At 49.3% G+C, this 21,618-nt stretch overlaps 26 non-coding genes across 26 annotated transcripts; all 26 read right to left on the bottom strand.

Moving 5' to 3' along the window:
* Positions 1-108: 108 nt before the first annotated feature.
* Trnak-uuu (transfer RNA lysine (anticodon UUU)) lies at positions 109-181 on the bottom strand. The gene has a single exon. It is a non-coding gene; the product is annotated as a tRNA-Lys (tRNA).
* Positions 182-717: 536 nt separating this feature from the next.
* On the bottom strand, positions 718-790 carry Trnaf-gaa (transfer RNA phenylalanine (anticodon GAA)). Its single transcript has one exon. It is a non-coding gene; the product is annotated as a tRNA-Phe (tRNA).
* A 576-nt stretch (positions 791-1,366) lies between these two features.
* Trnas-uga (transfer RNA serine (anticodon UGA)) lies at positions 1,367-1,448 on the bottom strand. Its single transcript has one exon. It is a non-coding gene; the product is annotated as a tRNA-Ser (tRNA).
* A 698-nt stretch (positions 1,449-2,146) lies between these two features.
* Trnas-cga (transfer RNA serine (anticodon CGA)) lies at positions 2,147-2,228 on the bottom strand. The gene has a single exon. It is a non-coding gene; the product is annotated as a tRNA-Ser (tRNA).
* A 137-nt stretch (positions 2,229-2,365) lies between these two features.
* On the bottom strand, positions 2,366-2,438 carry Trnak-uuu (transfer RNA lysine (anticodon UUU)). The gene has a single exon. It is a non-coding gene; the product is annotated as a tRNA-Lys (tRNA).
* A 536-nt stretch (positions 2,439-2,974) lies between these two features.
* Positions 2,975-3,047, bottom strand: Trnaf-gaa (transfer RNA phenylalanine (anticodon GAA)). Its single transcript has one exon. It is a non-coding gene; the product is annotated as a tRNA-Phe (tRNA).
* A 576-nt stretch (positions 3,048-3,623) lies between these two features.
* Positions 3,624-3,705, bottom strand: Trnas-uga (transfer RNA serine (anticodon UGA)). Its single transcript has one exon. It is a non-coding gene; the product is annotated as a tRNA-Ser (tRNA).
* A 698-nt stretch (positions 3,706-4,403) lies between these two features.
* On the bottom strand, positions 4,404-4,485 carry Trnas-cga (transfer RNA serine (anticodon CGA)). Its single transcript has one exon. It is a non-coding gene; the product is annotated as a tRNA-Ser (tRNA).
* A 137-nt stretch (positions 4,486-4,622) lies between these two features.
* On the bottom strand, positions 4,623-4,695 carry Trnak-uuu (transfer RNA lysine (anticodon UUU)). The gene has a single exon. It is a non-coding gene; the product is annotated as a tRNA-Lys (tRNA).
* A 536-nt stretch (positions 4,696-5,231) lies between these two features.
* Trnaf-gaa (transfer RNA phenylalanine (anticodon GAA)) lies at positions 5,232-5,304 on the bottom strand. Its single transcript has one exon. It is a non-coding gene; the product is annotated as a tRNA-Phe (tRNA).
* A 7,328-nt stretch (positions 5,305-12,632) lies between these two features.
* Positions 12,633-12,714, bottom strand: Trnas-cga (transfer RNA serine (anticodon CGA)). Its single transcript has one exon. It is a non-coding gene; the product is annotated as a tRNA-Ser (tRNA).
* Positions 12,715-12,851: 137 nt separating this feature from the next.
* Positions 12,852-12,924, bottom strand: Trnak-uuu (transfer RNA lysine (anticodon UUU)). Its single transcript has one exon. It is a non-coding gene; the product is annotated as a tRNA-Lys (tRNA).
* A 537-nt stretch (positions 12,925-13,461) lies between these two features.
* On the bottom strand, positions 13,462-13,534 carry Trnaf-gaa (transfer RNA phenylalanine (anticodon GAA)). Its single transcript has one exon. It is a non-coding gene; the product is annotated as a tRNA-Phe (tRNA).
* A 576-nt stretch (positions 13,535-14,110) lies between these two features.
* Positions 14,111-14,192, bottom strand: Trnas-uga (transfer RNA serine (anticodon UGA)). The gene has a single exon. It is a non-coding gene; the product is annotated as a tRNA-Ser (tRNA).
* Positions 14,193-14,890: 698 nt separating this feature from the next.
* Positions 14,891-14,972, bottom strand: Trnas-cga (transfer RNA serine (anticodon CGA)). Its single transcript has one exon. It is a non-coding gene; the product is annotated as a tRNA-Ser (tRNA).
* Positions 14,973-15,072: 100 nt separating this feature from the next.
* On the bottom strand, positions 15,073-15,145 carry Trnak-uuu (transfer RNA lysine (anticodon UUU)). The gene has a single exon. It is a non-coding gene; the product is annotated as a tRNA-Lys (tRNA).
* A 536-nt stretch (positions 15,146-15,681) lies between these two features.
* Positions 15,682-15,754, bottom strand: Trnaf-gaa (transfer RNA phenylalanine (anticodon GAA)). The gene has a single exon. It is a non-coding gene; the product is annotated as a tRNA-Phe (tRNA).
* Positions 15,755-16,330: 576 nt separating this feature from the next.
* On the bottom strand, positions 16,331-16,412 carry Trnas-uga (transfer RNA serine (anticodon UGA)). Its single transcript has one exon. It is a non-coding gene; the product is annotated as a tRNA-Ser (tRNA).
* Positions 16,413-17,110: 698 nt separating this feature from the next.
* Positions 17,111-17,192, bottom strand: Trnas-cga (transfer RNA serine (anticodon CGA)). Its single transcript has one exon. It is a non-coding gene; the product is annotated as a tRNA-Ser (tRNA).
* A 137-nt stretch (positions 17,193-17,329) lies between these two features.
* Trnak-uuu (transfer RNA lysine (anticodon UUU)) lies at positions 17,330-17,402 on the bottom strand. The gene has a single exon. It is a non-coding gene; the product is annotated as a tRNA-Lys (tRNA).
* Positions 17,403-17,938: 536 nt separating this feature from the next.
* Trnaf-gaa (transfer RNA phenylalanine (anticodon GAA)) lies at positions 17,939-18,011 on the bottom strand. Its single transcript has one exon. It is a non-coding gene; the product is annotated as a tRNA-Phe (tRNA).
* A 576-nt stretch (positions 18,012-18,587) lies between these two features.
* On the bottom strand, positions 18,588-18,669 carry Trnas-uga (transfer RNA serine (anticodon UGA)). The gene has a single exon. It is a non-coding gene; the product is annotated as a tRNA-Ser (tRNA).
* A 698-nt stretch (positions 18,670-19,367) lies between these two features.
* Positions 19,368-19,449, bottom strand: Trnas-cga (transfer RNA serine (anticodon CGA)). The gene has a single exon. It is a non-coding gene; the product is annotated as a tRNA-Ser (tRNA).
* A 137-nt stretch (positions 19,450-19,586) lies between these two features.
* Trnak-uuu (transfer RNA lysine (anticodon UUU)) lies at positions 19,587-19,659 on the bottom strand. The gene has a single exon. It is a non-coding gene; the product is annotated as a tRNA-Lys (tRNA).
* Positions 19,660-20,196: 537 nt separating this feature from the next.
* Positions 20,197-20,269, bottom strand: Trnaf-gaa (transfer RNA phenylalanine (anticodon GAA)). Its single transcript has one exon. It is a non-coding gene; the product is annotated as a tRNA-Phe (tRNA).
* Positions 20,270-20,845: 576 nt separating this feature from the next.
* On the bottom strand, positions 20,846-20,927 carry Trnas-uga (transfer RNA serine (anticodon UGA)). Its single transcript has one exon. It is a non-coding gene; the product is annotated as a tRNA-Ser (tRNA).
* Between the last annotated feature and the right edge of the window lie 691 nt (positions 20,928-21,618).

The raw sequence follows: 21,618 nt of genomic DNA, 5'->3' as shown, positions 1-21,618 counted from the left end.
ACTGCTACCGTTTAAAGCACTGTGGTGTCAGGAAACGGCGTAGTTGCATTCTTCTCCGTAGTGTTTCCACCTCTACTAGACGAATCACTACCAAAGTATTAAAATTTCCGCCCGGACAGGGACTTGAACCCTGGACCCTTAGGTTAAAAGCCTAATGCTCTACCGACTGAGCTATCCGGGCTCACAAGACGTTTGTAAACCTTCCACGATACACAACTGCACATTGACTCATGTCCTTTACTGTTGTGCACTCGCTGCATGGAGCTGTAACTAATAAAACGTCGCCTGGATGCTGTCTACAAACTTATCGTGCTAAGCTCGTAACAGACTATCGAAGAATGCTGACACATGACGCAAGAACAAATTGCAGCAATCGTTACGTCTCATACGTTGGAGCAGAGGATTTACGTGTTCTGTCGACACTCACTGGGCAACTGGAAAATTCACAAGCATTTCGAATGCAATGTTTCCCACGTTTTCGCTCATTTCACGGTTCCGTTGGAGACGTTCTTCACGTCCTGACACAAAAAAGGGAACGCAATAGGTAGGACTTTTTTTATTTTCTTGCTTCCCAGGCATTTGCCTACTGTGTTCCTCTTATGGCATGCACTGGACAACCAGAACAGCTACAGGAGGGAGTCATTTTTGTTCTCGGCGGTAGTTACATTATCACAAACTCAGAGCAATTCCATTGGCGTCAGCTTCAAAACGAATGCATGCCGAAACCCGGGATCGAACCAGGGACCTTTAGATCTTCAGTCTAACGCTCTCCCAACTGAGCTATTTCGGCTGACGTTGAACGTCTCTGTTTTGCACGTCTTCGTTGACCTCTGCCCCGTCGCCAATTTCACAGTCATCTTCATCTGATAAGACACAGGGACGCTGAAAGGCGAGCAGCAGATGCAGTGAAGTACCACACACATTTCTTCTGCTTCCATCATCGTAACAAGCAAACACTTCGACTCGATTCATGTAATATTGACTTCGCTGACGCTAGAAAACCTGTGCTATATCGATGCCACGTGCAACTCGTGTGCAAAGAACGAGACACAAGAAGCAGTGAGCCTCTCCAGCGTGTGAGAGGCAGCATCTAGCAGATACACACGGTAAAACATTTGACTTGCGCTAGCTCATAAATTGCTACACGTCATCGTCTGCAAGCTAAAATGGACACATCTGCACTGCCCAGAGAGGTGACACTTGCACTGACACCTGGTGGACGGCTGTGAGACGAGGAGATGAGCTGTGGCTTCTGGGCGCGACTGTAGCGCTGCACCCTGCACATTGCTGGCGATCCACGTGTTTAGTGGAGACGCAACCGCTAGGATGCAGCTGAACGTCCTTCTTCTGAGAGCGAGAAAATTTTCGCAGTCGGCAGGACTCGAACCTACGCTCCCAGAGGGAATCTGATTTCAAGTCAGACGCCTTAACCACTCGGCCACGACTGCCTGTGGCAATATCGTCTTCCGACAAGTGAAAGTGACATCTTTAGAAGCAATCCGATGGCAGAAAGCGGCGTGGCCTCACTCTTTTCTCTAGTGTTTCCATTGCCAGCACATTAGCCGTTACGAAAGTGTATTAATTTTCGCCCAGACAGGGGCTTGAACCCAACACCCTTTGGTTGAAAACCTAACGCTCTACCGACTGAGCTACCGTACAGCTGCGTGGTGTGCGAGTGATTCACATGTCGTAATTACTGGCTTATGGCTCCAATGGCGACTTCACCGACTTCCCACTGACGCACCGCTGACGCTGCTTTTCTGTCGTCTTAAGCGGTGGACATACTTGCAAGTAGCTGCGAGATCTTAACAAAAGAAACGCTGCACCATTGCTTTTGCCGCACTCGAATGACTGAATTACGATTCTTAAAAAGAAATGAATGTTCGCTCTGTCCAACACTTCCAAGCACATCTGTGTACTCACAAACTCGGCGTCGGCGCGAGAAAATGACGGGAGCGCACTCGTGGGCCTGCGACGGCTTTCTGCAGTCCCAGCGTCAGTGCGAGGTGAACCGGTAGCCACAGGAAGCAGCGGCCGTTGCGAAACTCAGTATTCTTAAATTTTCGTCTTGTTGAGAGTGGCGTCATTGGTTTGCATCCGCGTTCACGTGTGTGAAAATATTTGCTGCTCTTTACGCAAAATCGCACGCAGCCGGTAGGACTCGAACCTACGCTCCCAGAGGGAATCTGATTTCGAGTCAGACGCCTTAACCACTCGGCCACGACTGCCGGTAGCGCGAGTTCTGCCGACACATGCAACTGCTACCGTTTAAAGCACTGTGGTGTCAGGAAACGGCGTAGTTGCATTCTTCTCCGTAGTGTTTCCACCTCTACTAGACGAATCACTACCAAAGTATTAAAATTTCCGCCCGGACAGGGACTTGAACCCTGGACCCTTAGGTTAAAAGCCTAATGCTCTACCGACTGAGCTATCCGGGCTCACAAGACGTTTGTAAACCTTCCACGATACACAACTGCACATTGACTCATGTCCTTTACTGTTGTGCACTCGCTGCATGGAGCTGTAACTAATAAAACGTCGCCTGGATGCTGTCTACAAACTTATCGTGCTAAGCTCGTAACAGACTATCGAAGAATGCTGACACATGACGCAAGAACAAATTGCAGCAATCGTTACGTCTCATACGTTGGAGCAGAGGATTTACGTGTTCTGTCGACACTCACTGGGCAACTGGAAAATTCACAAGCATTTCGAATGCAATGTTTCCCACGTTTTCGCTCATTTCACGGTTCCGTTGGAGACGTTCTTCACGTCCTGACACAAAAAAGGGAACGCAATAGGTAGGACTTTTTTTATTTTCTTGCTTCCCAGGCATTTGCCTACTGTGTTCCTCTTATGGCATGCACTGGACAACCAGAACAGCTACAGGAGGGAGTCATTTTTGTTCTCGGCGGTAGTTACATTATCACAAACTCAGAGCAATTCCATTGGCGTCAGCTTCAAAACGAATGCATGCCGAAACCCGGGATCGAACCAGGGACCTTTAGATCTTCAGTCTAACGCTCTCCCAACTGAGCTATTTCGGCTGACGTTGAACGTCTCTGTTTTGCACGTCTTCGTTGACCTCTGCCCCGTCGCCAATTTCACAGTCATCTTCATCTGATAAGACACAGGGACGCTGAAAGGCGAGCAGCAGATGCAGTGAAGTACCACACACATTTCTTCTGCTTCCATCATCGTAACAAGCAAACACTTCGACTCGATTCATGTAATATTGACATCGCTGACGCTAGAAAACCTGTGCTATATCGATGCCACGTGCAACTCGTGTGCAAAGAACGAGACACAAGAAGCAGTGAGCCTCTCCAGCGTGTGAGAGGCAGCATCTAGCAGATACACACGGTAAAACATTTGACTTGCGCTAGCTCATAAATTGCTACACGTCATCGTCTGCAAGCTAAAATGGACACATCTGCACTGCCCAGAGAGGTGACACTTGCACTGACACCTGGTGGACGGCTGTGAGACGAGGAGATGAGCTGTGGCTTCTGGGCGCGACTGTAGCGCTGCACCCTGCACATTGCTGGCGATCCACGTGTTTAGTGGAGACGCAACCGCTAGGATGCAGCTGAACGTCCTTCTTCTGAGAGCGAGAAAATTTTCGCAGTCGGCAGGACTCGAACCTACGCTCCCAGAGGGAATCTGATTTCAAGTCAGACGCCTTAACCACTCGGCCACGACTGCCTGTGGCAATATCGTCTTCCGACAAGTGAAAGTGACATCTTTAGAAGCAATCCGATGGCAGAAAGCGGCGTGGCCTCACTCTTTTCTCTAGTGTTTCCATTGCCAGCACATTAGCCGTTACGAAAGTGTATTAATTTTCGCCCAGACAGGGGCTTGAACCCAACACCCTTTGGTTGAAAACCTAACGCTCTACCGACTGAGCTACCGTACAGCTGCGTGGTGTGCGAGTGATTCACATGTCGTAATTACTGGCTTATGGCTCCAATGGCGACTTCACCGACTTCCCACTGACGCACCGCTGACGCTGCTTTTCTGTCGTCTTAAGCGGTGGACATACTTGCAAGTAGCTGCGAGATCTTAACAAAAGAAACGCTGCACCATTGCTTTTGCCGCACTCGAATGACTGAATTACGATTCTTAAAAAGAAATGAATGTTCGCTCTGTCCAACACTTCCAAGCACATCTGTGTACTCACAAACTCGGCGTCGGCGCGAGAAAATGACGGGAGCGCACTCGTGGGCCTGCGACGGCTTTCTGCAGTCCCAGCGTCAGTGCGAGGTGAACCGGTAGCCACAGGAAGCAGCGGCCGTTGCGAAACTCAGTATTCTTAAATTTTCGTCTTGTTGAGAGTGGCGTCATTGGTTTGCATCCGCGTTCACGTGTGTGAAAATATTTGCTGCTCTTTACGCAAAATCGCACGCAGCCGGTAGGACTCGAACCTACGCTCCCAGAGGGAATCTGATTTCGAGTCAGACGCCTTAACCACTCGGCCACGACTGCCGGTAGCGCGAGTTCTGCCGACACATGCAACTGCTACCGTTTAAAGCACTGTGGTGTCAGGAAACGGCGTAGTTGCATTCTTTTCCGTAGTGTTTCCACCTCTACTAGACGAATCACTACCAAAGTATTAAAATTTCCGCCCGGACAGGGACTTGAACCCTGGACCCTTAGGTTAAAAGCCTAATGCTCTACCGACTGAGCTATCCGGGCTCACAAGACGTTTGTAAACCTTCCACGATACACAACTGCACATTGACTCATGTCCTTTACTGTTGTGCACTCGCTGCATGGAGCTGTAACTAATAAAACGTCGCCTGGATGCTGTCTACAAACTTATCGTGCTAAGCTCGTAACAGACTATCGAAGAATGCTGACACATGACGCAAGAACAAATTGAAGCAATCGTTACGTCTCATACGTTGGAGCAGAGGATTTACGTGTTCTGTCGACACTCACTGGGCAACTGGAAAATTCACAAGCATTTCGAATGCAATGTTTCCCACGTTTTCGCTCATTTCACGGTTCCGTTGGAGACGTTCTTCACGTCCTGACACAAAAAAGGGAACGCAATAGGTAGGACTTTTTTTATTTTCTTGCTTCCCAGGCATTTGCCTACTGTGTTCCTCTTATGGCATGCACTGGACAACCAGAACAGCTACAGGAGGGAGTCATTTTTGTTCTCGGCGGTAGTTACATTATCACAAACTCAGAGCAATTCCATTGGCGTCAGCTTCAAAACGAATGCATGCCGAAACCCGGGATCGAACCAGGGACCTTTAGATCTTCAGTCTAACGCTCTCCCAACTGAGCTATTTCGGCTGACGTTGAACGTCTCTGTTTTGCACGTCTTCGTTGACCTCTGCCCCGTCGCCAATTTCACAGTCATCTTCATCTGATAAGACACAGGGACGCTGAAAGGCGAGCAGCAGATGCAGTGAAGTACCACACACATTTCTTCTGCTTCCATCATCGTAACAAGCAAACACTTCGACTCGATTCATGTAATATTGACATCGCTGACGCTAGAAAACCTGTGCTATATCGATGCCACGTGCAACTCGTGTGCAAAGAACGAGACACAAGAAGCAGTGAGCCTCTCCAGCGTGTGAGAGGCAGCATCTAGCAGATACACACGGTAAAACATTTGACTTGCGCTAGCTCATAAATTGCTACACGTCATCGTCTGCAAGCTAAAATGGACACATCTGCACTGCCCAGAGAGGTGACACTTGCACTGACACCTGGTGGACGGCTGTGAGACGAGGAGATGAGCTGTGGCTTCTGGGCGCGACTGTAGCGCTGCACCCTGCACATTGCTGGCGATCCACGTGTTTAGTGGAGACGCAACCGCTAGGATGCAGCTGAACGTCCTTCTTCTGAGAGCGAGAAAATTTTCGCAGTCGGCAGGACTCGAACCTACGCTCCCAGAGGGAATCTGATTTCAAGTCAGACGCCTTAACCACTCTTTTGTTTTTTTTTTTTTTTTTTTTTTTTTTTTTTTAGATTTAACCACTCGGCCACTTTTTTTTTTTTTTTAAAGAAACGCCTTAACCACTCTTTTTTTTTTTTTTTTTTGTTAAACCAAACATACCTTCTTGCAAGATCAGGCCAGGGCGGCGGTGGAGGCAAAGGGGGCAGGGGTCGCAATCCGAGGCCTGGCCACAGTGTCTCCCTCACCGTCCCAACCCGAGAAACGGGGAATAACGGAAAGAGTGGTGTGTTGTACTCTGTATTATTGTGTAACAGAGTATTGCTTTTTTTTTATGTAATTTTATTTTTTTCTTTTTTTTTCTTTTTTTTTTTTTTTTTTTTTTTTTTTTTTAATGGAGTTCCTTTAGGAGAACAAAGATCCATCGTGGCCAGCGGAAACATGTCCAAAACGATGTTGCGAAAAAAAAAATAACGTCCTCTGAAGGTGTGGAAAGAACATGAGGAAGGAAGAACGAAAACGCGAAACACAAAATAAAAAACCATTCTAGGAGGACAATGACCACAAGTAGGCAGCGGAGGCCCACCGCTACCATAGAAAGGCAAAAAATAGAGACTCTCAAAATAAAATAGAAATGAAAAACACAAACAAATAACCACACTAAACGTGCCAAATATGTCTGGCGCACGGGAATGGGGAAGTGTACGCAATTCCGGCAGCAACAAACATATTTCGTCTTCTCGATAAGTTTGATTTCCGTGCCCAAGAGGCAACCGTTTCAACGCAAATTATCTTTGAGCACCGTCACACAGTTTAGGGACAAGTTAATGACAGTCCTGCAATAGTCACAAAAAATGAAGTAAAGGTCAGCAATAGGGAACAAGCGTCAATCCAGGAGAGAAGAGCCAATATGGCAATCCTAAGGACAACCGCCCAAATGGCGGAAGATAAGTCGAGCCGGTGAGACAAATGAACTGTCATACATCAAGAAAATTAGAACAATATATCATTCCACACATTCCGCCAGAGGAAACAGTGGAATGGGAAGTACATAATCATGGCAGGAGAGAAATATGTAATTTGGTAAAGGCGGTCCGTAGAGGGACATCTAAAAATCGGGCATAATTGGAAACACACTGCGGATTTCGTTGCTCCCGTCCATAGTAGTCCCAAAGATACGTCAAAAACTGCAAGCGATCCATGAGGCGGAGAGAGAAAATCGCATGTGCTGCATGCGCGGCGATCCACACGGTAGCGTTTCTCTTGGTGGCAGGATACGGCCGCCAGTCGGGAACCAGGATATACGAAGGTTGTATGGCACTTGGGGTAGTCCTATTAATCAACGCCAACATCTCACGGGTGGCAGCCCATACCTCGTGAAACTGGGGGCACACAAAACGGTGTTCGATCGTGTCCTCAGCCGCGCACCGCCCACAGATGCCACTCGGGAGGAGATTGATTGCGTGGAGTTTCGCATTCGTGGCAACGGTGCGATTCACAACTTTATACCAAGTGTCCCGAACATCTGATGTCAACAATTTACTGGAAATGTTGGACCACACCGTCCGCCAATCGTATTGCGGCAGCCTCAACTCCCATTTGTTAGTCGGCGGAGTTCCGCGGAGGGCCTCTGCGATCGCGCTGACGTTACCCCTGCGCCGATCGTCACCTATCAGATAGCTAGTGTGGAGGAAGTACTGGCGAACGAAATTCAATTTGTACGGGATAGCCTGGATAGAGACAGGCGCGCGGAGAGAAGCAGGGCGGTAAAGGTCGAAGAGTACCGACGTGGGGCCAAGCCCCGCATGGGCTATTACACAGTTAGTTCGGTGGAGCAAAAGGGCAGCACACTTGGAAGGAAAATCAACCAGACCGATGCCGCCCCTGTCCGGCGGGAGCGTGCAAATATTGTAGGCGACCTTAAAGATTTCGCCTCGCCAGACCAGCCAAGAAACAGCATGCTTGATGGCCCGTTCGATCTCCTTCGGCACCGGCAAAACTTGAGCCAGGTACCAGGCCTTGGCCAACATCTGGGTATTAACAACCGAAACTCTATCCAGCAAAGACAAATTTCGTTTGGCGGCAGCCTGAGTCGCCGCTCGAACAGAATATAAGACCGCGCGCCAGTTTAGCACTGCCATTTGTTGTACATTTGCCGTCATCTGGATCCCGAGAATCTTATGTCGTAACTTGACGGTATACCAATCACGACGGACAGCCCTCATGGTCGCAGTAAGCGGCAGCAAGATGGACTTACGGGGGTTCACAACCGCACCCGATGCCGATTCAAATTGGTGAAGAATGAGACGGAGCGAATCAATATCGTCGGGACTTTGGATAAAAACTCCCAAGTCATCCGCATACGCCCGACAGACAAGCGAACCCGTACCAAACGGGACACCGTGGCAAACATTCGTTAGTTTACGGAGTAGAGGATCCAGCGCTAAAACGAATAAGCCCATGGAAAGCGGGCACCCTTGGCGGACGGATCTGTTCATCCTGAGGACATCACCGGCCTGGCCATGAAAAAGGATTCGGGAAGTGGCCGATTTCAGAAGGTTAGATATCACATGCGTGAATTTTAAACCAAATCCAAACTTATACATGACCCGCCGCAAGTAGTCGTGACTAATTCGATCGAATGCATTATGAAAATCAATGGAAAGTATCGCAGCCCGGCCGCCACGACGTGACGAGGCAGAAGCGATACATTCTCGATACGCCAGGACGGCATCAAATATATTCCGTCCAGGTACTGCACACGATTGAGAAGGACTAATGACGGTCTTCAACGCCGGCCGCAAACGGTGTGAAAAGCAGCGTGCTATGATTTTATAATCGGCGTTTAATAGAGTAATCGGCCGTAAAGTCACCGCACTTTGGATGCCAGTGGTCTTCGGGATGAGGACGATGAGCCCCTCTAAAAAGTCTTCCGGCAGATCGAGACCATTATGTATTTCATTAACAATGGCAACGAAAGTATCAGTTAAAAGAGCGGAAAATTTCACATAAAATTCCACAGGAATTCCGTCAATGCCAGGTGCCTTTCCCTTCGGGCTAGCCTTAACGGCGGCAGAAACATCAGCAGCTGTAAAACGCTCATTTAAAAGAAGTCTATCCTGACGCGTTAAAATTGAAGGCAGGTCGTGTAAAAACATCTGCAAGGAGGCGTCATGCAAAGGTTGAGATTGAAAGAGTTTAGAGTAGTGATCGTAAATTTCGTCCTTAATCACCCGACGATCCGAAGTTCTATGACCGTCACGCGTTATCCAGTCCGTGAATAAAAGTTTTTCACGCCGCAGTCGGGCTCGTCGTAAATGATACAATGATAGTGGTTCTTCCAAAGAGGGATCGAAAGGCCTGCTACGGACAACAGAGCCCTGCGCCTTCCGATGCAGATGGTTTAAAATCTGCGTTTTAATTTTCCGTAACATGGGAAGGAGGTCAGGGCGGTCGGTAACCCGAGTAATTAAATCCTGTAAACAATCGCGATAAAAATTAACCGTCATCATGTCCCAATGGGCCTTGTCACGACAGTAATTTATGAGCAAAGTACGAAGAGCCGGTTTAGCGTGACGGAGCCACCACGCGACAGTAGAACACGCCTGTGGGCGGCTCTGAAGAAGTTGGCGCCACAACAAATGTACCTGTTCGACAAGACTGACGTCATCCAAAACACTAACATTGAATTTCCAATAGGATCGCGTACGGTCCGGGCGAACAGACGGGACATTAAAAGCACACAAATAACCACAATGATCCGAAAAAACGACGGGGGCAACTTCGGCCTGCAAGATTTGTGCAGTAAGGTCCGACGAGACATAAATTCTATCCAACCTACTATGCCCAGTAGGATAAAAATAAGTAAAACCTGTAGCAGTCGGACTAAAACGAAGCCACGTGTCCTCAAGTTTAAAAGTGTCAACTAAAGTTTGCAGTGCTAGACACTTATGTGCCGTCGGTTCCTGGTCGGCAACACGCAAGACACAATTAAAATCACCGCCTAAGATGATCCGTCGGTGGTTTCGATGGAAGAACTGACATAAATCATGATTGAAAAAAGTATCCCTCAGACGTTTGTTGTGAGTTCCAGAGGGGGCGTACACGTTAACAAAAAATATGTCGCAGATGACACATGCCAACCCTCGTCCATTTGGTAAAATTTCTACGTGTTTATACTCTAAACCGGGCGCGATTAAAATAGCCGTACCAATGGTCGTTTCCGGATCAATATTAAGAATAACATTATAGGCAGTAAGGTGCGGGACAACGTCAGCTGTAAGTTCTTGAAGGAAAACCACATCACAACGAGCAGATTGCAAAAAATGTAAAAGGGCGTCAATTTTACGGACACTGCGGATTTGATTAACATTAAGTGTGAGGACGCGTAACTGGTGGAATGCACGCGTCAGGATGGACTCTGTAACTTAAGCGGAACTAGAAGAAATGATCTTCCTCCACATCCTCAGACCACTGCATGGTGTCCGCAGGAGAAGGTACGGCGTCCGGGACGGCCCGGGAAGCGGGGGCGGGGGGCACTGACACAGGCGGACCGTGCACGAAAGGTGCTTCGCGACGCTCTTGAACCAAGGAGTCCGTTAATCCCTCAACGGCCTGTTCGAAGGAAACGCCGTCGCCCTCAGTGGGCGCCGTTTTCGAACGTTTCTTAGACCGCCTACGCTTCGGTTTGGGATCGGTAGGGGCGGACTGGGTGGAAACTTGAGACACCTCGCTTTCAGCGCTGCTAGCATCCGCCTCACCAGAAGTGGACAGGCCGGGTTGTGTCGGCAATTTCCGCTTGTCTGTCGGCGGGGCGGGGACGGTAATCGGCCGGGGCGACTCGACCAACATTTCAGAAGACTCCCCAACAGGCACGGTCGGGACACTGACAGCTGACAAATCAGCAAGACCGACTTCGCGAGGGGTCTGTTCGGTAGATAAACTTTGTTCCGACACAACCGGGGGCACGACAACTGTCGGCAGAGTCACATTATCGGACACAGGAGGGGACTCGACCAACATTTCAGAAAACTCCCTAACAGGCACATCCGGAACACTGACGGCTGACAAATCAGCGATACTGACTTCGCGAGGGGTGCGTTCGGCAGGTAAACTTTGTTCCGACACAACCGGGGGCACGACAACTGTCGGCTGAGTCACAACATCGGACACAGGAGCCACAGCCGCAGGAGCGGCGGAAGCCTGTCGGTCGGTCGGGGCGAGCGAGGGGGGTCCAACCAACGCGCCTGCATACGTGGTGTTGACAACAGCTTCGCGCGGTAGCTGCGCCGGCCTGCGTAAAGTGCAGGTTTGTCGTAAATGATCTGTTTTGCCACACACAGAACACGTCTGCGGCTGCCCACTATAGCTGAGGAAAGCTCGCGTGCCAGCAATGATCAGATACGACGGGATATGTTTCTTTAAATCTACACGTACTGTCCGAACACCACTCAGAACCCGATACCTAAAACCTGCAGGCCACACATCATTCTCCACACTAAGAACGGTGCCAAATTCGCCAAGTTTACGAGCAATGGCCTCATTTGGGCACTCAAAAGGAACATTATAAACCTTCACACTTCGAATGCCGAAGCCTGCCGGCAGTATCAACACGTCAGACAAAGCACCGTCCACGTGCTTGAATTTCTTAACGCCACCACTTTCGGTAACTAGCTTATCGACAAAATCCTCGTTCGGAAGTTTCAAAAAGACAGAGTTTTGAATAAAATCAAGCTGGATGCCGACCAAATCAGATTCGGGAATACGCAATTCCGAAAATACCCATTCGTGTACATCAAAAGGCGACGGCCTAGCCGCGTTCCTATCAAAAACACACTGTACGGAGTTAGCACGGTTCATAATAATGCGTCAATAAACTTACAGGAACTAGAAGAGAAGAGAGAACGCTGCGAGGCGCAGCACCAAACACACGACGAAGACACCGCCTGCAGCACACGAAGGCAGCAGCAGGCACGAGCCCAACACACGTCCGCTCGCCGCAACCACTCGGCCACGACTGCCTGTGGCAATATCGTCTTCCGACAAGTGAAAGTGACATCTTTAGAAGCAATCCGATGGCAGAAAGCGGCGTGGCCTCACTCTTTTCTCTAGTGTTTCCATTGCCAGCACATTAGCCGTTACGAAAGTGTATTAATTTTCGCCCAGACAGGGGCTTGAACCCAACACCCTTTGGTTGAAAACCTAACGCTCTACCGACTGAGCTACCGTACAGCTGCGTGGTGTGCGAGTGATTCACATGTCGTAATTACTGGCTTATGGCTCCAATGGCGACTTCACCGACTTCCCACTGACGCACCGCTGACGCTGCTTTTCTGTCGTCTTAAGCGGTGGACATACTTGCAAGTAGCTGCGAGATCTTAACAAAAGAAACGCTGCACCATTGCTTTTGCCGCACTCGAATGACTGAATTACGATTCTTAAAAAGAAATGAATGTTCGCTCTGTCCAACACTTCCAAGCACATCTGTGTACTCACAAACTCGGCGTCGGCGCGAGAAAATGACGGGAGCGCACTCGTGGGCCTGCGACGGCTTTCTGCAGTCCCAGCGTCAGTGCGAGGTGAACCGGTAGCCACAGGAAGCAGCGGCCGTTGCGAAACTCAGTATTCTTAAATTTTCGTCTTGTTGAGAGTGGCGTCATTGGTTTGCATCCGCGTTCACGTGTGTGAAAATATTTGCTGCTCTTTACGCAAAATCGCACGCAGCCGGTAGGACTCGAACCTACGCTCCCAGAGGGAATCTGATTTCGAGTCAGACGCCTTAACCACTCGGCCACGACTGCCGGTAGCGCGAGTTCTGCCGACACATGCAACTGCTACCGTTTAAAGCACTGTGGTGTCAGGAAACGGCGTAGTTGCATTCTTTTCCGTAGTGTTTCCACCTCTACTAGACGAATCACTACCAAAGTATTAAAATTTCCGCCCGGACAGGGACTTGAACCCTGGACCCTTAGGTTAAAAGCCTAATGCTCTACCGACTGAGCTATCCGGGCTCACAAGACGTTTGTAAACCTTCCACGATACACAACTGCACATTGACTCATGTCCTTTACTGTTGTGCACTCGCTGCATGGAGCTGTAACTAATAAAACGTCGCCTGGATGCTGTCTACAAACTTATCGTGCTAAGCTCGTAACAGACTATCGAAGAATGCTGACACATGACGCAAGAACAAATTGAAGCAATCGTTACGTCTCATACGTTGGAGCAGAGGATTTACGTGTTCTGTCGACACTCACTGGGCAACTGGAAAATTCACAAGCATTTCGAATGCAATGTTTCCCACGTTTTCGCTCATTTCACGGTTCCGTTGGAGACGTTCTTCACGTCCTGACACAAAAAAGGGAACGCAATAGGTAGGACTTTTTTTTATTTTCTTGCTTCCCAGGCATTTGCCTACTGTGTTCCTCTTATGGCATGCACTGGACAACCAGAACAGCTACAGGAGGGAGTCATTTTTGTTCTCGGCGGTAGTTACATTATCACAAACTCAGAGCAATTCCATTGGCGTCAGCTTCAAAACGAATGCATGCCGAAACCCGGGATCGAACCAGGGACCTTTAGATCTTCAGTCTAACGCTCTCCCAACTGAGCTATTTCGGCTGACGTTGAACGTCTCTGTTTTGCACGTCTTCGTTGACCTCTGCCCCGTCGCCAATTTCACAGTCATCTTCATCTGATAAGACACAGGGACGCTGAAAGGCGAGCAGCAGATGCAGTGAAGTACCACACACATTTCTTCTGCTTCCATCATCGTAACAAGCAAACACTTCGACTCGATTCATGTAATATTGACATCGCTGACGCTAGAAAACCTGTGCTATATCGATGCCACGTGCAACTCGTGTGCAAAGAACGAGACACAAGAAGCAGTGAGCCTCTCCAGCGTGTGAGAGGCAGCATCTAGCAGATACACACGGTAAAACATTTGACTTGCGCTAGCTCATAAATTGCTACACGTCATCGTCTGCAAGCTAAAATGGACACATCTGCACTGCCCAGAGAGGTGACACTTGCACTGACACCTGGTGGACGGCTGTGAGACGAGGAGATGAGCTGTGGCTTCTGGGCGCGACTGTAGCGCTGCACCCTGCACATTGCTGGCGATCCACGTGTTTAGTGGAGACGCAACCGCTAGGATGCAGCTGAACGTCCTTCTTCTGAGAGCGAGAAAATTTTCGCAGTCGGCAGGACTCGAACCTACGCTCCCAGAGGGAATCTGATTTCAAGTCAGACGCCTTAACCACTCGGCCACGACTGCCTGTGGCAATATCGTCTTCCGACAAGTGAAAGTGACATCTTTAGAAGCAATCCGATGGCAGAAAGCGGCGTGGCCTCACTCTTTTCTCTAGTGTTTCCATTGCCAGCACATTAGCCGTTACGAAAGTGTATTAATTTTCGCCCAGACAGGGGCTTGAACCCAACACCCTTTGGTTGAAAACCTAACGCTCTACCGACTGAGCTACCGTACAGCTGCGTGGTGTGCGAGTGATTCACATGTCGTAATTACTGGCTTATGGCTCCAATGGCGACTTCACCGACTTCCCACTGACGCACCGCTGACGCTGCTTTTCTGTCGTCTTAAGCGGTGGACATACTTGCAAGTAGCTGCGAGATCTTAACAAAAGAAACGCTGCACCATTGCTTTTGCCGCACTCGAATGACTGAATTACGATTCTTAAAAAGAAATGAATGTTCGCTCTGTCCAACACTTCCAAGCACATCTGTGTACTCACAAACTCGGCGTCGGCGCGAGAAAATGACGGGAGCGCACTCGTGGGCCTGCGACGGCTTTCTGCAGTCCCAGCGTCAGTGCGAGGTGAACCGGTAGCCACAGGAAGCAGCGGCCGTTGCGAAACTCAGTATTCTTAAATTTTCGTCTTGTTGAGAGTGGCGTCATTGGTTTGCATCCGCGTTCACGTGTGTGAAAATATTTGCTGCTCTTTACGCAAAATCGCACGCAGCCGGTAGGACTCGAACCTACGCTCCCAGAGGGAATCTGATTTCGAGTCAGACGCCTTAACCACTCGGCCACGACTGCCGTTTAAAGCACTGTGGTGTCAGGAAACGGCGTAGTTGCATTCTTCTCCGTAGTGTTTCCACCTCTACTAGACGAATCACTACCAAAGTATTAAAATTTCCGCCCGGACAGGGACTTGAACCCTGGACCCTTAGGTTAAAAGCCTAATGCTCTACCGACTGAGCTATCCGGGCTCACAAGACGTTTGTAAAGCTTCCACGATACACAACTGCACATTGACTCATGTCCTTTACTGTTGTGCACTCGCTGCATGGAGCTGTAACTAATAAAACGTCGCCTGGATGCTGTCTACAAACTTATCGTGCTAAGCTCGTAACAGACTATCGAAGAATGCTGACACATGACGCAAGAACAAATTGCAGCAATCGTTACGTCTCATACGTTGGAGCAGAGGATTTACGTGTTCTGTCGACACTCACTGGGCAACTGGAAAATTCACAAGCATTTCGAATGCAATGTTTCCCACGTTTTCGCTCATTTCACGGTTCCGTTGGAGACGTTCTTCACGTCCTGACACAAAAAAGGGAACGCAATAGGTAGGACTTTTTTTATTTTCTTGCTTCCCAGGCATTTGCCTACTGTGTTCCTCTTATGGCATGCACTGGACAACCAGAACAGCTACAGGAGGGAGTCATTTTTGTTCTCGGCGGTAGTTACATTATCACAAACTCAGAGCAATTCCATTGGCGTCAGCTTCAAAACGAATGCATGCCGAAACCCGGGATCGAACCAGGGACCTTTAGATCTTCAGTCTAACGCTCTCCCAACTGAGCTATTTCGGCTGACGTTGAACGTCTCTGTTTTGCACGTCTTCGTTGACCTCTGCCCCGTCGCCAATTTCACAGTCATCTTCATCTGATAAGACACAGGGACGCTGAAAGGCGAGCAGCAGATGCAGTGAAGTACCACACACATTTCTTCTGCTTCCATCATCGTAACAAGCAAACACTTCGACTCGATTCATGTAATATTGACTTCGCTGACGCTAGAAAACCTGTGCTATATCGATGCCACGTGCAACTCGTGTGCAAAGAACGAGACACAAGAAGCAGTGAGCCTCTCCAGCGTGTGAGAGGCAGCATCTAGCAGATACACACGGTAAAACATTTGACTTGCGCTAGCTCATAAATTGCTACACGTCATCGTCTGCAAGCTAAACTGGACACATCTGCACTGCCCAGAGAGGTGACACTTGCACTGACACCTGGTGGACGGCTGTGAGACGAGGAGATGAGCTGTGGCTTCTGGGCGCGACTGTAGCGCTGCACCCTGCACATTGCTGGCGATCCACGTGTTTAGTGGAGACGCAACCGCTAGGATGCAGCTGAACGTCCTTCTTCTGAGAGCGAGAAAATTTTCGCAGTCGGCAGGACTCGAACCTACGCTCCCAGAGGGAATCTGATTTCAAGTCAGACGCCTTAACCACTCGGCCACGACTGCCTGTGGCAATATCGTCTTCCGACAAGTGAAAGTGACATCTTTAGAAGCAATCCGATGGCAGAAAGCGGCGTGGCCTCACTCTTTTCTCTAGTGTTTCCATTGCCAGCACATTAGCCGTTACGAAAGTGTATTAATTTTCGCCCAGACAGGGGCTTGAACCCAACACCCTTTGGTTGAAAACCTAACGCTCTACCGACTGAGCTACCGTACAGCTGCGTGGTGTGCGAGTGATTCACATGTCGTAATTACTGGCTTATGGCTCCAATGGCGACTTCACCGACTTCCCACTGACGCACCGCTGACGCTGCTTTTCTGTCGTCTTAAGCGGTGGACATACTTGCAAGTAGCTGCGAGATCTTAACAAAAGAAACGCTGCACCATTGCTTTTGCCGCACTCGAATGACTGAATTACGATTCTTAAAAAGAAATGAATGTTCGCTCTGTCCAACACTTCCAAGCACATCTGTGTACTCACAAACTCGGCGTCGGCGCGAGAAAATGACGGGAGCGCACTCGTGGGCCTGCGACGGCTTTCTGCAGTCCCAGCGTCAGTGCGAGGTGAACCGGTAGCCACAGGAAGCAGCGGCCGTTGCGAAACTCAGTATTCTTAAATTTTCGTCTTGTTGAGAGTGGCGTCATTGGTTTGCATCCGCGTTCACGTGTGTGAAAATATTTGCTGCTCTTTACGCAAAATCGCACGCAGCCGGTAGGACTCGAACCTACGCTCCCAGAGGGAATCTGATTTCGAGTCAGACGCCTTAACCACTCGGCCACGACTGCCGGTAGCGCGAGTTCTGCCGACACATGCAACTGCTACCGTTTAAAGCACTGTGGTGTCAGGAAACGGCGTAGTTGCATTCTTTTCCGTAGTGTTTCCACCTCTACTAGACGAATCACTACCAAAGTATTAAAATTTCCGCCCGGACAGGGACTTGAACCCTGGACCCTTAGGTTAAAAGCCTAATGCTCTACCGACTGAGCTATCCGGGCTCACAAGACGTTTGTAAACCTTCCACGATACACAACTGCACATTGACTCATGTCCTTTACTGTTGTGCACTCGCTGCATGGAGCTGTAACTAATAAAACGTCGCCTGGATGCTGTCTACAAACTTATCGTGCTAAGCTCGTAACAGACTATCGAAGAATGCTGACACATGACGCAAGAACAAATTGCAGCAATCGTTACGTCTCATACGTTGGAGCAGAGGATTTACGTGTTCTGTCGACACTCACTGGGCAACTGGAAAATTCACAAGCATTTCGAATGCAATGTTTCCCACGTTTTCGCTCATTTCACGGTTCCGTTGGAGACGTTCTTCACGTCCTGACACAAAAAAGGGAACGCAATAGGTAGGACTTTTTTTATTTTCTTGCTTCCCAGGCATTTGCCTACTGTGTTCCTCTTATGGCATGCACTGGACAACCAGAACAGCTACAGGAGGGAGTCATTTTTGTTCTCGGCGGTAGTTACATTATCACAAACTCAGAGCAATTCCATTGGCGTCAGCTTCAAAACGAATGCATGCCGAAACCCGGGATCGAACCAGGGACCTTTAGATCTTCAGTCTAACGCTCTCCCAACTGAGCTATTTCGGCTGACGTTGAACGTCTCTGTTTTGCACGTCTTCGTTGACCTCTGCCCCGTCGCCAATTTCACAGTCATCTTCATCTGATAAGACACAGGGACGCTGAAAGGCGAGCAGCAGATGCAGTGAAGTACCACACACATTTCTTCTGCTTCCATCATCGTAACAAGCAAACACTTCGACTCGATTCATGTAATATTGACTTCGCTGACGCTAGAAAACCTGTGCTATATCGATGCCACGTGCAACTCGTGTGCAAAGAACGAGACACAAGAAGCAGTGAGCCTCTCCAGCGTGTGAGAGGCAGCATCTAGCAGATACACACGGTAAAACATTTGACTTGCGCTAGCTCATAAATTGCTACACGTCATCGTCTGCAAGCTAAACTGGACACATCTGCACTGCCCAGAGAGGTGACACTTGCACTGACACCTGGTGGACGGCTGTGAGACGAGGAGATGAGCTGTGGCTTCTGGGCGCGACTGTAGCGCTGCACCCTGCACATTGCTGGCGATCCACGTGTTTAGTGGAGACGCAACCGCTAGGATGCAGCTGAACGTCCTTCTTCTGAGAGCGAGAAAATTTTCGCAGTCGGCAGGACTCGAACCTACGCTCCCAGAGGGAATCTGATTTCAAGTCAGACGCCTTAACCACTCGGCCACGACTGCCTGTGGCAATATCGTCTTCCGACAAGTGAAAGTGACATCTTTAGAAGCAATCCGATGGCAGAAAGCGGCGTGGCCTCACTCTTTTCTCTAGTGTTTCCATTGCCAGCACATTAGCCGTTACGAAAGTGTATTAATTTTCGCCCAGACAGGGGCTTGAACCCAACACCCTTTGGTTGAAAACCTAACGCTCTACCGACTGAGCTACCGTACAGCTGCGTGGTGTGCGAGTGATTCACATGTCGTAATTACTGGCTTATGGCTCCAATGGCGACTTCACCGACTTCCCACTGACGCACCGCTGACGCTGCTTTTCTGTCGTCTTAAGCGGTGGACATACTTGCAAGTAGCTGCGAGATCTTAACAAAAGAAACGCTGCACCATTGCTTTTGCCGCACTCGAATGACTGAATTACGATTCTTAAAAAGAAATGAATGTTCGCTCTGTCCAACACTTCCAAGCACATCTGTGTACTCACAAACTCGGCGTCGGCGCGAGAAAATGACGGGAGCGCACTCGTGGGCCTGCGACGGCTTTCTGCAGTCCCAGCGTCAGTGCGAGGTGAACCGGTAGCCACAGGAAGCAGCGGCCGTTGCGAAACTCAGTATTCTTAAATTTTCGTCTTGTTGAGAGTGGCGTCATTGGTTTGCATCCGCGTTCACGTGTGTGAAAATATTTGCTGCTCTTTACGCAAAATCGCACGCAGCCGGTAGGACTCGAACCTACGCTCCCAGAGGGAATCTGATTTCGAGTCAGACGCCTTAACCACTCGGCCACGACTGCCGGTAGCGCGAGTTCTGCCGACACATGCAACTGCTACCGTTTAAAGCACTGTGGTGTCAGGAAACGGCGTAGTTGCATTCTTTTCCGTAGTGTTTCCACCTCTACTAGACGAATCACTACCAAAGTATTAAAATTTCCGCCCGGACAGGGACTTGAACCCTGGACCCTTAGGTTAAAAGCCTAATGCTCTACCGACTGAGCTATCCGGGCTCACAAGACGTTTGTAAACCTTCCACGATACACAACTGCACATTGACTCATGTCCTTTACTGTTGTGCACTCGCTGCATGGAGCTGTAACTAATAAAACGTCGCCTGGATGCTGTCTACAAACTTATCGTGCTAAGCTCGTAACAGACTATCGAAGAATGCTGACACATGACGCAAGAACAAATTGCAGCAATCGTTACGTCTCATACGTTGGAGCAGAGGATTTACGTGTTCTGTCGACACTCACTGGGCAACTGGAAAATTCACAAGCATTTCGAATGCAATGTTTCCCACGTTTTCGCTCATTTCACGGTTCCGTTGGAGACGTTCTTCACGTCCTGACACAAAAAAGGGAACGCAATAGGTAGGACTTTTTTTTATTTTCTTGCTTCCCAGGCATTTGCCTACTGTGTTCCTCTTATGGCATGCACTGGACAACCAGAACAGCTACAGGAGGGAGTCATTTTTGTTCTCGGCGGTAGTTACATTATCACAAACTCAGAGCAATTCCATTGGCGTCAGCTTCAAAACGAATGCATGCCGAAACCCGGGATCGAACCAGGGACCTTTAGATCTTCAGTCTAACGCTCTCCCAACTGAGCTATTTCGGCTGACGTTGAACGTCTCTGTTTTGCACGTCTTCGTTGACCTCTGCCCCGTCGCCAATTTCACAGTCATCTTCATCTGATAAGACACAGGGACGCTGAAAGGCGAGCAGCAGATGCAGTGAAGTACCACACACATTTCTTCTGCTTCCATCATCGTAACAAGCAAACACTTCGACTCGATTCATGTAATATTGACATCGCTGACGCTAGAAAACCTGTGCTATATCGATGCCACGTGCAACTCGTGTGCAAAGAACGAGACACAAGAAGCAGTGAGCCTCTCCAGCGTGTGAGAGGCAGCATCTAGCAGATACACACGGTAAAACATTTGACTTGCGCTAGCTCATAAATTGCTACACGTCATCGTCTGCAAGCTAAAATGGACACATCTGCACTGCCCAGAGAGGTGACACTTGCACTGACACCTGGTGGACGGCTGTGAGACGAGGAGATGAGCTGTGGCTTCTGGGCGCGACTGTAGCGCTGCACCCTGCACATTGCTGGCGATCCACGTGTTTAGTGGAGACGCAACCGCTAGGATGCAGCTGAACGTCCTTCTTCTGAGAGCGAGAAAATTTTCGCAGTCGGCAGGACTCGAACCTACGCTCCCAGAGGGAATCTGATTTCAAGTCAGACGCCTTAACCACTCGGCCACGACTGCCTGTGGCAATATCGTCTTCCGACAAGTGAAAGTGACATCTTTAGAAGCAATCCGATGGCAGAAAGCGGCGTGGCCTCACTCTTTTCTCTAGTGTTTCCATTGCCAGCACATTAGCCGTTACGAAAGTGTATTAATTTTCGCCCAGACAGGGGCTTGAACCCAACACCCTTTGGTTGAAAACCTAACGCTCTACCGACTGAGCTACCGTACAGCTGCGTGGTGTGCGAGTGATTCACATGTCGTAATTACTGGCTTATGGCTCCAATGGCGACTTCACCGACTTCCCACTGACGCACCGCTGACGCTGCTTTTCTGTCGTCTTAAGCGGTGGACATACTTGCAAGTAGCTGCGAGATCTTAACAAAAGAAACGCTGCACCATTGCTTTTGCCGCACTCGAATGACTGAATTACGATTCTTAAAAAGAAATGAATGTTCGCTCTGTCCAACACTTCCAAGCACATCTGTGTACTCACAAACTCGGCGTCGGCGCGAGAAAATGACGGGAGCGCACTCGTGGGCCTGCGACGGCTTTCTGCAGTCCCAGCGTCAGTGCGAGGTGAACCGGTAGCCACAGGAAGCAGCGGCCGTTGCGAAACTCAGTATTCTTAAATTTTCGTCTTGTTGAGAGTGGCGTCATTGGTTTGCATCCGCGTTCACGTGTGTGAAAATATTTGCTGCTCTTTACGCAA

The sequence above is a fragment of the Schistocerca nitens genome, unplaced genomic scaffold, assembly GCF_023898315.1.
Source record: "Schistocerca nitens isolate TAMUIC-IGC-003100 unplaced genomic scaffold, iqSchNite1.1 HiC_scaffold_385, whole genome shotgun sequence".
NCBI lineage: Eukaryota > Metazoa > Arthropoda > Insecta > Orthoptera > Acrididae > Schistocerca > Schistocerca nitens.
Note: the sequence above shows the minus strand (reverse complement) of the source record. Positions and strands in the feature narration are given on the sequence as shown.